Source organism: Oreochromis aureus, linkage group 2 (genome assembly GCF_013358895.1).
Source record: "Oreochromis aureus strain Israel breed Guangdong linkage group 2, ZZ_aureus, whole genome shotgun sequence".
In the NCBI taxonomy this organism is placed as follows: domain Eukaryota; kingdom Metazoa; phylum Chordata; class Actinopteri; order Cichliformes; family Cichlidae; genus Oreochromis; species Oreochromis aureus.
In genome coordinates this window covers 22,659,074-22,671,212 of record NC_052943.1, presented here as the reverse complement: position 1 = coordinate 22,671,212, position 12,139 = coordinate 22,659,074, and the positions used below count along the sequence as shown (strand labels likewise).

The window sequence follows — 12,139 nt, the reverse complement described above, 5'->3', positions numbered from 1 at the left end:
CAGCTTATTTCTGGTGAGATTGGTCAATTTATCATCATCTAGTTCAAGAAAATTATTTGGTTGAAAGTTTATTTTAAAAAGTTTTTTCTTTCACAAATACAGAAAATTCTCTAAGAACTTTTGAATTGGGTGGAACAACAATTGTACTAAAGGTTTTGTACAGAAAAATTCAGCAAGTTGAGTGTGATTCATTGGTTTTTAAAAGCAGAGCATCACCTCAAATGTATAATTTTACACTTACACCAAGGTTGTTTCACCAGATTTAAACATCACCACACTCACAATGTAGGTGTAAGAGTTTGCTGTTAATACTGATTTACTGATTGAAAAACAGAGAGGTGCAAAATGACCAACTTGTTACAAGTAACGTGGCAGAACTGATGACCATAAAGCTGCTGAATGTATAAAAATCTATCCACTATACCCTTATTAAACTCACTTACATGCCTGAGGTCTTGGAAACTGTGAGGCAAAGACTTTCAGCCTAAACCTGCCACTTGAAGAGCTATACCTGAGTGATTGAAGCCAGGAAAATAAACCAGATGTTCTCCAATAAACCATCCAAGGTGTACTCTCATTGGCAGGGGAACAGTATGAGAACAGCTCCTTGAACTGAAGGCCGGACAGTCCTGTCCCCAACGATCCCCAGAAGGGACGAGTCCCATTGAACTACTGGCCAAAAACCTGCCTCAGTACCACACAGAAGCTTCTGTCAGGCATCATAGCAGCTAAAATTCAAAGACCCTACAATAATACATAGAGAACAGAGAAAACTCCAATTTGACCCCCCGATATGACCAAGTGCTTTAGCAACAGTGGGAAAGAAAAACTCCCTTTTAACAGGAAGAAGCCTTCAGCAGAACCAGGCTCAGGGAGGGGTCGCCATCTAGCACAACTGTTTGGCGTTAGCGGAGGAAGAAAGGGCGAAGACATGCTATGGAAGAGAGTCAGAGATTTATAACAACTAATTAAATGTGTATAAACACCTAAGTGAGTGAAAGGTGATTGATAAAAAAAAAAACAGTGTGTAACATGGTAGACTAATGTGCCAGTGTTAATTCAGCTCCATATTATTGTGTGAAGTTGCACTGGGTTGGGAGTGGTTGTGTGTGTGTGTCACATTTTTGGTGAGCCAATGGCTGGAATGGGGTTGGACTAATTAGAGGCAGGTGTACTTGATTGCACTGATACACTGGTCTACTTATAGCCCACACTACAAACACTGCTGTGTCATTTTGTCTCTCTGTGCAGGTATGTAATGTGATGAAATTGGATATGTTTGGGATGGATGGGTTTTGCGCTATGAATTCTGTAGTGAATGTGTCATTTTGTCTCTCTGTACAGGCCAGGGCCTATTATATGCCACAGCCTAAAGGCAGCAGAGTTGCAGAGGCTGGAGTGATCACTGGCTATCTACTTGCAGGGTGGTGGGTCTTAGAGGACAACTGCTAACCCTGTTGAAGTCAACACATGGAGTGCAACTGACAGTGTGGCATAGCTGGCTCTGGCCTTGGGACTGTGTGTTTTTATTCGATTCATAAATGGGACACTGGACTGTTTTATCTTTTATCTCTTGATTATTTGTCAATAAATTATCTTTTAGAATTTTATTGACTGTCATCTTTTTGCCCACGGCTGAGACAGTTGGTCAGACCTAGAATCTTTTTTTTTGGGGTGTGTTACAAGTGCATCATGAAAATTTCCACAGCAGCCCAGACCTTTTGCAGCATAACTGAGGGAGGATTCAGGGTCGCCTGATCCAGCCCTTACTATATGCTATACTAAAACAGAAAGTTTTAAGCCTACTCTTAAAAAGCAGAGTGTGTCTGTCTCACGAATCCAAACTGGAAGCTGGTTCCACAGGACCTGAAAGCTGATGGCTCTGCCTCCCATTCTACTTTTAAACACTCTAGGAACCACAAGTAAGCCCACAGTCTGATCATCAAGTGCAGGATTCACCAAGGAGATGCTCTAACCCTACTGCTGTTGGATGTAGACCCAAATCCCCTGAGCTAGTCTAGGTATGGGTACTGACTACGGAATGGAGCAATTGTAAGCCACCTCCTCAACATGGATGACATCAAGCTGTATTCCAAGAGTGAGCGAGACATCAACTCAATGGCCCACACCTCTAGGATCCACAGCAACGACTGGAGAAGTATGGTTGGATGGTAACAAAGAAAGGGCAAGTAGTTAGAACTGAGGAGACTGCACTACCAGAAGGCAACAATGCAGACATCGAGGATAGCTACTAGTACCTGGGAATCCCACAGGAAAACAGGAACTGTCGGGGCAAGTTTACCAGCTTGCCTGGAGTGGAGCTGAAGTCATTGAAGAGCATCCTTACTGATGTCCCAGAATTCTCCAGGTGATGCAGAGCAGAGTGGAGGGCAGAGGAAACTGCATCCTCGGTGGAGCTGTTTGGTCCACCTGTTTGGTGGGGGTCGAAGCTGGGTGGGAGACGGTCTGTTATGTGCTTTAGGACCAGCTTCTCGAAGCACTTTGCAACCACTGGAGTCAGTGTGATGGGTCTGCAGTCGCTAAGGCTACTGATGGTGGTGGACTGGGATTATTGTTGCTGATTTCAGGCATTAGGGGACAGTGGCATGTAACAGGGAGAGGTTGAATAGTCTGGTGAACACAGGAGCCAGCTGGACAGCGCAGGCATTGAGCACTCTCCCAGGTATTCTGTCAGGGCCAGCAGCTTTCCTCTGATTTAGTGCTCTGAACACATTGCGAACCTGGTGTTCTTGGAGGCTAAATGTGTGAGGGCTGTGCTCAGAGGAGGCTGTGGGCAGGGCGGTCTGCAGTTTTCTCGAAGCGGGCAAAGAAGTGGTTAAGTTCCTTTGCTAATGAGATGTCCATATTATCTGTTTTTGTCCAGTTGCCTTTGTAATTGGTGATGTGTTTCAGGCCCTCCCATACCTTTCTGGAGTTGATATCAGAGAGGTGATCTTATAGCTTGTTTGAGAAGTCCAATTTTGCTGCTCTGATGCCTTGTTTAAGGTCTGCTCTTGCTCTGTTGTACATATCCTGGTCCCCAGATTTGTATCCAGAGTTGCATGCTTTTAACAATGCCTGAACCTTACTTGTCATCCAGGGTTTATGGTTGGAGGAGACCCGGACCCGCTTTGCTGTGGTGACAGTGTCCATGCAGTGCGTGATGTAACCCAGCACTGCAGTTGTGTGAGTCTCTAGATCATCATGTTCAAGACACTCCACTCTTTGAGGGCAAAACAGTCCTGCAACTGAACGAGAGCTTCCTCAGAAAAGGTGCTAATGGTTCTGATGGTGGGCTTTGTCCTTTTCCTGAGTGGTGTGTATGGCGGGACAACGAGCAGAGAGAGGTTGTCAGACATACTCAGGTGGGGGAGGGGAAAAAATCTGTAGGCTTGCTTAATATTTGAGTGAACATGGTCTGAGGTGGTCTTGTAGGGCATTTCACATGTTGAACAAATTTAGTCAGCACAGTTCTTAAGCATGCTTTGTTGAAATCCCCTGCAATGATGTGTACGCCCTCTGGATATGTCAGTTGCTGTTCAGAGATCGTGTCGTGCAGGTAGGCAAAGGCTGAGCTAACCTTAGCGTCTGGTTGTATGTAGACTGCTGTTATTAGTATGGCAGGCAGTTCTCTGGGCAAGTACAAAGGTCTGCACATGACAGATATTGCCTCTATGTCCGGGGAGCAGACTGTAGTGATGATCTTAGTGTTTGTGCACCAGTTGTTATGTGTGTAAATGCAAAAACGTCCTCCTCTGCTTTTCTCTGCTGTAGTCTTTCTGTTGCTGTAGTGCATTGTGCAGCCTGCTAGCTGCATCAAGGTGTTGGGAATTCTCTCTCGTAGCTATGTTTCCGTGACGACCAGGACACAACAGTCGCACACAAGTGGCTGTGCAGCGACAAGTAGGTTGAGTTCGTCTATTTTGTTGACGACCAACCGTGCATTTGTCAGGAAGATGCTGGGGAGCAGTGGTTTGAAAGGCTGCTTCTTTAGCTTGGCTAGCTGGCCTGACTGGCATCCCCACTTTTGTTTGCATTCCTTCCGCCGCCTGCGTTTCTTGGCAGAGCCAATGACAATCCACGGATCTCACTATCTCCGGGGGGATGTTGTTCATCCTCTGATAATCACTGGTAATGGGGATCTGGCTGTTATATCCAATGTCACAAAATTCCAGATGGCTGTAGGTAAATTTGGCTCTACAATAAGAAAAACAAAAGAAAAAGAAGATAAACGAAAAAGAAAAGCACCTAAGTGGAGAGCATAGAGCTGGGCTGTGCGCACCGCCATCTTGCCAAACAATATCATCAACAACAGGTACCATAAAGCATGTTTTGGTTTAGTGCGAACAACTGCATCCAATTTTTACAGTTGGTCTAATGTCCGTCACTGGTCACCAATTCTCTCAATCCCTGTTGCAGAGCTGTGAGCTACTCCAAGATCTTGCCCATATGCGTTCAATAAACACAGTCTGAGTACTCACAGCCCTGCCCATCATCAATCATCTCGGCCAGCCTTGTGGGGTTTTGAACAGCTGTAGTCGCTTCTTGTTCTTTGATAAGCCAGGTCCGAGCCAGCTCCATCAGCCAGAACTCTGTTATCGTGGTTACGAATTGGTAGGTGTCGTTCAATGTCCTCCATCGAGAATGTCGCCAAACACATGACGCAACCGGCCATCGAGTATTCGGCAACAAACTTCTCCGCAGGACAATCGGGCTCTCCTGAGCCCAGGCTTCTTGTCGAGAGGAGGGTGTCAGTTTTGTTATGGGACCAGTTGATTAAATCCGTAATTCTTTAGGTTTTAGAGAACAAGACTGAGAGACTCTCTGAGGATTAGAGTTAGACAAGACTAGACAAGGACATAGAAGCCAAGCAGGAAAGATAAGGGAGGCAGAGGGTGAGAAGTGTGTCCACCTCCACCAAGAGCCAGAAAAGAATGATAGTGTTTAGTGAAAATCTCAAGCAGCAGAAACATAGTTGGAAGATTATCGAGAAGAGGAACCATCATGGAAGGACAGGCTGCTGCATAGGATGTACCAGTGGCACATAGAAGAAGTGGCTTATATTGAGAAATCCTACCAGTGGCTGGACAAAGCTGCACTGAAAGACAGTGCAGAGGCACTAAACATGGCAGCTCATGGAACCCCAAAGTACAAGATCCATCCAGGCTAGAGTCTACCACACCAGGTGGTAAACCTGATGCACTTGCACATTTTTGCACAGGTACAGGCTGTGCAAAGATGCTCATAAGACAATCCAGCACATAACGAGCTAAGATCCTGTGGGACTTCCAGATACAGACAGACAAACAGGTGAAGGACATAGTAGTGGTGGACAGGCAGAGGAAGATGATCATAGTGACAGATGTAGCTATCCTGAGTGAAAGCAACATCAAGAAGAAGAATCATGAGAAGCTGGATAAATACCAAGAGCTGAGAGAGGAGATTAAGAAGCTGTGGAAGGTGAAGACAATAGCAGTCCCCGTGGTAATTGGAGTACTCAGGGGAGTAACCCCCAAACTGGGTTAGTCGATCCAGCAGATCCCAGGAACATAATTTCGAGATGTCCATCCATTAGAGTGTAGTCGCAGAAAAAGCAATGATATTGCACAGGACCTTGAAGTTCACAGGCCTCTGGTAGTGGGCCCAAGCTTGAAGGATAAGGGGTAAGTGGGAAATTTATACAGCAATATGTTGTTAGTATGGCAAATAACAGCAGGGTTAATAAAACGCTGCAATGTTAATAAAACATGTAATCTGCCATTTAACAGTTTCACATGGCGTAAAGAGGAACATGACTATTTCATTATTTTTTATTAATGTTTTAAAAAAATAATAATGAAAATTGTATTTTAAAATGATTGATTAAAATCTTAATATCAAAGTCTGACTTGTACTTTTCAAACATGTCTTAAAATGAATTTTTCCAAATATGTGTATACAGTTACACTGATTTGGAGTTCAGGTAAGTGTCCTACTTTTGCAGACAAGCTGTCCTACTAAACCCGAAAAACCTCACTGAAATGGGAGGCAGCTGGATCTTTTTCAAAGCTTTACACAAGCATGTGGACAAAGGTTGTCCCATTTCAGAAACAGCTAATTGTGTAAGTGAATTTGGACATGATGTTACATTTTTACCAGATTTAATATCATAGCAGTATTGATAGAAATCAAAAAGGACTTAAGTTAACCTTTTTCTTTTTTTATTGTGTATTTTTGTCTTTTTCTTTCAAATTAAATATACTAAAAAAGTGTATAAAGAGTTAGAGAGAATGTCTGTATCCTTAGCTGTGAAAAGCATTGATCTGAGTCAAGTCAAGTTTATTTATATAGCATATTTAAACACAACAGATGTTATATATGGGATGATATGTGGGCACTCAGCACGATTTGCCCAGGTTTTTAGGGTACAGTACGTTTTTTGCTCAGCCAGGGTTCCAAGCGATCCGAACAGGTACTAAGGTGTGACGCAGTCAGACTGAATGCCACCAATTGGCTGGTCAGTAGCGTCACTCAATGATACGGAAGCGCAGAGCTGCCACCCAGGCAAAAGAAAAATAGAAGTATATCACGTTATAACGTGAAAAGTTTATTGTTCTAACAAGATACTTTTCATGTTTGTACAATATACTTTTGACGTTTGAACAATATAATATGACGTTATTACAATATACATAATTATCACGTTCGTACAATATAAATATTATATTGTTCAAATGCAGTTCTTTGTTGTAGCATGGGCATTTTCAATCCTGGACAAAATTTGATATCTATAATAAGAATATCTGATGACTGACCAAAATTGCTTAACAAGAGGGCTTTACAACAACAAATGCAGGTGAGGTGTCCTTAATGTCACAACCACAGTAGGTTTGATGAAGTATGATCATTAATGTGCAGGGTGTGATACAAAGCCCTGTGTATTATTCTTAGTTGAAGTATATTGTATTGATTTGATCATTTTATTCCACTTTTTCTGTCATTATTATTATTTTAATCTCAGTGTTGTAGTTTACGCTCCTATTAAACTCAGCCAGCCTTATCTTATATCTATTCTAGCTGTCTGCTGATAGTTGGAGCACACAGCATTTGTAGATTTTCTGCTCTTCTTATCTGAATGTGAAGTGAATAGTTATTAGCTGCATTCCTGCCATATCTTGCCATATATTATATGGACTGTTGGGCTTAAATGTATTCATTTCTGTTATGCTTTCTGCATCGCTTTTAGGTTTGCTGGGGAAGGGCCAATAGGAATAGGTAGCATCAACTCACAAATGATATGTTTCCTCTTGGTTGGCACCATACTCTAAAACCTAGTTTTTTTCTGTCTAAATTGGGAATATCTAAGCTTGTGTTGAGTGCATAGAAGGCTAGAAGCCAAATATCTCTGTATTCGTATAAATAAATCTATCCCCCTGAGCCAGCTGACTGAACTGCACTCATGTTTCCTCACCTTTTCACCGGCACTCTTCTTCTCCCTTGTTACCTAATTACACTTCCTAAAATATCGAGCTTTTGGTTTTCGTCATTAGTTTCTCACTGATCTCTTTTGTTTTTAGTCTAGCTATAAACATGGAAAGTGTGACTTTTCACCTGTCTAAGTGTGTCATCATTAAGTCTCCTGGTAGAGCATCTGAGGACAGGTGTGATGCAACATCAGTTCATTTCTGTTCACAGTTCATTCTCTCTTTATCAAACAGATTTAAAGTGTTGCTAAAGAAACATGTGAGGTGCAAAGATTTCAGCATACTCTGCACTTCTGATGTCTATTCATGGATTTTCAAAGCTGACAGGCCACTGTGATGGCCATAGGCCTTCAGCTAGAGGTTGTTTCAATACCTTGGACCCTGCAGTTGTCATAGAAGAGGCACGTGGCAGGCAAAAGGAATAATCAACACCATAACATAAAGCCTGAATGACAACAATAAAAAATACAGAACTATAATATGAGAATAAACAAAACTACAAAACCCCTAAATATTCCCCAAACTCAAAACCCTGGGTCAACGACCCAAAGGATCAGGACAGCCTGCTCAAACAAGCGAGCTATATTGGTGCCCCATGGTGCAATGTTTGCCAAATGTCCTTTGTTTTTGAACATTTAGCATTTATTTTGGACATGGGAGAGAAGGAGCAGGGTAAAAAACACGCAGGAACTGGCCCAGGGCAGAATGGAACATGGTCTACAGGAATCGGCTTTCAGACTTGTCAGCTCAGCCTGCTGAGCCATACAGGCACCCACATGGTGCAGTTTTCTATTTTTTCTACTCCTAAACTGTGGGAAAAAAATATTCCCCTGATCTGTGTTTCATTTTAACTTTATGAGTTCAGGAGATCGGATCATCTACTAATCACTTTGATATTCACAGTAACAGAGATGTTGGCTGGTGCATTAGCGTACTTGCTTACTTGTGTGTTGGTTACGTTTTGTAAGTTCCTGAGTATACAGCTGTGTATTTGTGTCCCCTCAGGGGGGAAAGTTTTACAGGGATTCCAGGTTCCTGGAGCAAAGCTTTGTTGAGCTGGAGTTCAACAAAAAGTTTATTTTTTTTTTCTTCATACAACAACAATAATAATAATAATAATGTTTTTTGACGTAGAGATGAAATCATCTAACTTTACTCCAGTTTTTAACAATTTGATTTTGGGGGCATTTGTGTGTGGCATTTTTTGGAATTTTATTTATTTATTAACATTCTAAATTTTTTAATTTTAAAAAAAATTTTATTCCTCAAAAACTCCATAAAAGCCATAATTTAACAAAATAATCCTCATCTTTTTGGTAATAATATACACATGGCTCCTGGTCGCCAATCCCCAGAGACTTCAATAAGAAATATGAGTTAGGCAGGTAACAAACTCTGACACATGCAGCACTTTTATTAATGTGCTAGGTAAGAGTGATATATTGGTCCTTCTTCATGCAATAATGTATATTCTGTGATATAATAATTTAATGTAGTTTGTTGCCAATGATTAGAATACGATCTGTATCCAGGTTTGTTCAAACAGTGAGCATATTATGCTTGACTGTTAACCATCCATGTTTCATGTCAGTATTACAGAATCATAAACGTGATCTTCTGTTGTTAACTTATCTGTGAACACAACGTCACAGATAAGCTGAAATACCAGTTACAGTAATGTCACTAGATAGCGTATGACCACGAAATGACCTTTGATTGTTTTGTGCATTGTGTTGTAATTTTATGATGTTTATCGGTGCACAATTGTGGTTAGGAGCACGCTTCCCCCTTTTCTCAATGTGTTATGTAATGTTTTTCCTCTAAAACAGACATCTTTTTTCCCATGACCCCCACACACATTGCACCATACATCATTATGACACACAGTCTCTTCTAATACCCTCACCCCGTGGCTTTGTAGATTCAGCATTTCCTACCCATACATAACGCCTTGTCCTGCTCTTTTGCTTTGTGTGCTTTGAAAGCAAAATGTCCTTGAGGAATAAAAAATCTGTCCTGAAACAAAAGTTTATTAATACATTTCACAGGCCATCTGGATCCCCTGCAGCAATCACACTGTGATTTACGACCTCACAGAAACTCCAGCTTCTTAAATGTGATAAATTGCTGCATTTGTCTGTTATGCTTTTGAATTGTAAATGGAATATTTTGAGCTAACTCACTTCTTTTATAGTCTGTATTTCTTAAAGAAATGACTGGACAAACAACATTTCGGCCATAACTTTTTCTTTTGATAAGCTGTAAATGTTATGCACGACTCCATAATTTTGGTAATAGCCTCCAAAGCCACCTATAAATCCACATAGAAATACACGGGTGGTAGGCTAGACTCAATCTATCATATTTCCTATTGTGGCAGTACTGCTGAGGTCAATAAGATCATTTGAGGCTATATTTTGTATTTTAGTGAGTTTTTTAAATATTATTTTTATATATTTTTATCTTTCAGTCTATTTTTCCTTTCCATGTAATTGACATACAGGGTAGAGACAAAATAGCAAGAACATTTAATATAATAAGGCACAAACACCTCTGCTTTTAAACAGATTCTGGTGTTTCACTTATGTCCTGATTTACTTACCTAAGTGTTACCTTGACTTCATTGTCACCGACATGTTGCCATCTAGTGGTTTCTTTGTGAATTTCAGCCCAGCAAAGCTATCTTCCACTCCAAATACCCGATCTCACCCAAACAAATTGGATTCATAATGTATGGCTTACATTACACGCTGTTTATTTCATATCTGAGGCTGTAGACGAGCCCTAGCAGTAAATCTATTCAGTAATATCTCCCAGTCCTCTGTGTGACATTGCCAGTAAGATGGAGAATTTGTGATGTGATGTATGAGTGGCCAAGGTGAATGTATTGTTTTAACCAAAAGGGCACCAGCTGCATTCACAGAGTTGTGGCGTGGAAAGTGGAAATCTGACCTATTGGTTTAGAGCAGATAACAACACATTCCCCCTGACCTTTCCGCTTCATTACCTGCCATGATACCTCATAAATTGAGAAGAATACAGCGCTGCTGTCACGCCAGAAGAAGGCAGGTAGTTTTTTTTTTCTTCTCTGATCTGAAAGTCGGACAGTCAGTTATTTTTGTCATTTCTGAACTTGAAGGTCAGTGATACATGTTAAATTACCACAATGTCTGAAAAGACAAGTCGTGATCAAATAAAGAGAAATAATAATAAACAGTTTAATGATGTGCAGTGATATAACCACTGCTGGTGTAAGATGTGCGATCACTTTCCTACAGAAGTGTAAAAACATAATTGATCCAATTATAACCGCAATAGACTTGTTGATTGATATAAATTATATCAATCAACAAGTTATATCATATAATCCACAAATATCAACCCTTTTACTAAGTGTTGCAAGATGCAGTGCAGTTTGGGGAACACTCAGCTGAGACTGTCCACTCTAATTAAATACAAGTGGAATATTTTCAAAATCACGACGATTCTGAGTTAGATTTAAAAATATGACCACCGCACTTTTACTTCATTAAATTATATTTGGCGACCTCTGCTGGCCGATGTTGATTAAAGTACAAGGCTAAAGTTTGTTAGTGATGCAGTTACAAAATTACCAACTTGGAAAATCAAATGTTAATTGTCATTATACTAAAGGGAACGAATGAGAGTGCATAGTGATGCATTTGTTATCTCTGTTCCCTGACAGCATGACGGTTCTTGGTTCAAGCCTGGCCTTTATCTGTGGAGTTTACAAGAGAGTACAAGTTGTGTTCTTGCATACACAACACATAAAAATGCTGAAATACTAGTATGAGTGATACAACAAATCCAGTGATTAACGTAAGATGCATGAAGCTGAACCTGATATGCGATTTAGAATTATTAGGTAGATTTAGGTAGGCAGCAACAGCATACGTCACTACACAAACCATTTTTAGCCAATCCTTTGTCCTTAATCAGTTTCTAATAAATATATTTGTGGTAGTTTTCAAAGTCACTCAGAATAATTCAAACAAAAAAATGACAAAGAAGCACTGTTCAGGTGAACAACACCTTACACACTGCTTTATTTTTAGGTTTGTCTGTGAAAATGTCTACTGAAATACCACAAGAAATAATTTAAAAAGATTCTGAGAACATCATTGCCTTATAAGAAAACAAACTTAGGCCTGACAGCAGTGTAACATAGTTTATGTTGTACAATGTGTGAAATCAAAAACAAATAAGAACAACCCATCCCTATAATGTGCTTCAGAGGATAAATCTAACATCCCCTGCAGATTATATCCATAGTCTACAATATGCTGTTACAACACACTAGTCATGGCTGGAGATGTATACAGGTCTATGTGCATGGATGGGTTTAGTTTCAGTAATGGCGGTATGGTGACGCCTTCCAGCAGGGATTACCACACTGTGTGCTCTGGCTCACCCACTGTGCACGGTAATGAAGGAGCGCTGCGGAGACTGGAGGCACAGGCGGCAGGTCGCTTTACACGGCAGACGACAATTCTGGACGTGACTGTATTACCAGAGATTAAAACTGTCTGAGAGAGACATATATATATATATATGGAGAGAGAAACGAGGGGAGGGAGATGTGTGGCTTTATGCACTTTTTTTCTTTCAACCTGTTTGTGCAATTTAACAGCAGATCACTGGCTAACAGTCCAGGA

The 12,139-nt window shown here is 40.8% G+C and overlaps 1 long non-coding RNA gene across 1 annotated transcript; it reads left to right on the top strand.

Moving 5' to 3' along the window:
- Window positions 1-1,062: 1,062 nt before the first annotated feature.
- LOC120441107 lies at window positions 1,063-1,610 on the top strand. The gene is made up of 2 exons (XR_005613778.1): window positions 1,063-1,251; window positions 1,345-1,610. It is a non-coding gene; the product is annotated as an uncharacterized LOC120441107 (long non-coding RNA).
- Window positions 1,611-12,139: the final 10,529 nt, after the last annotated feature.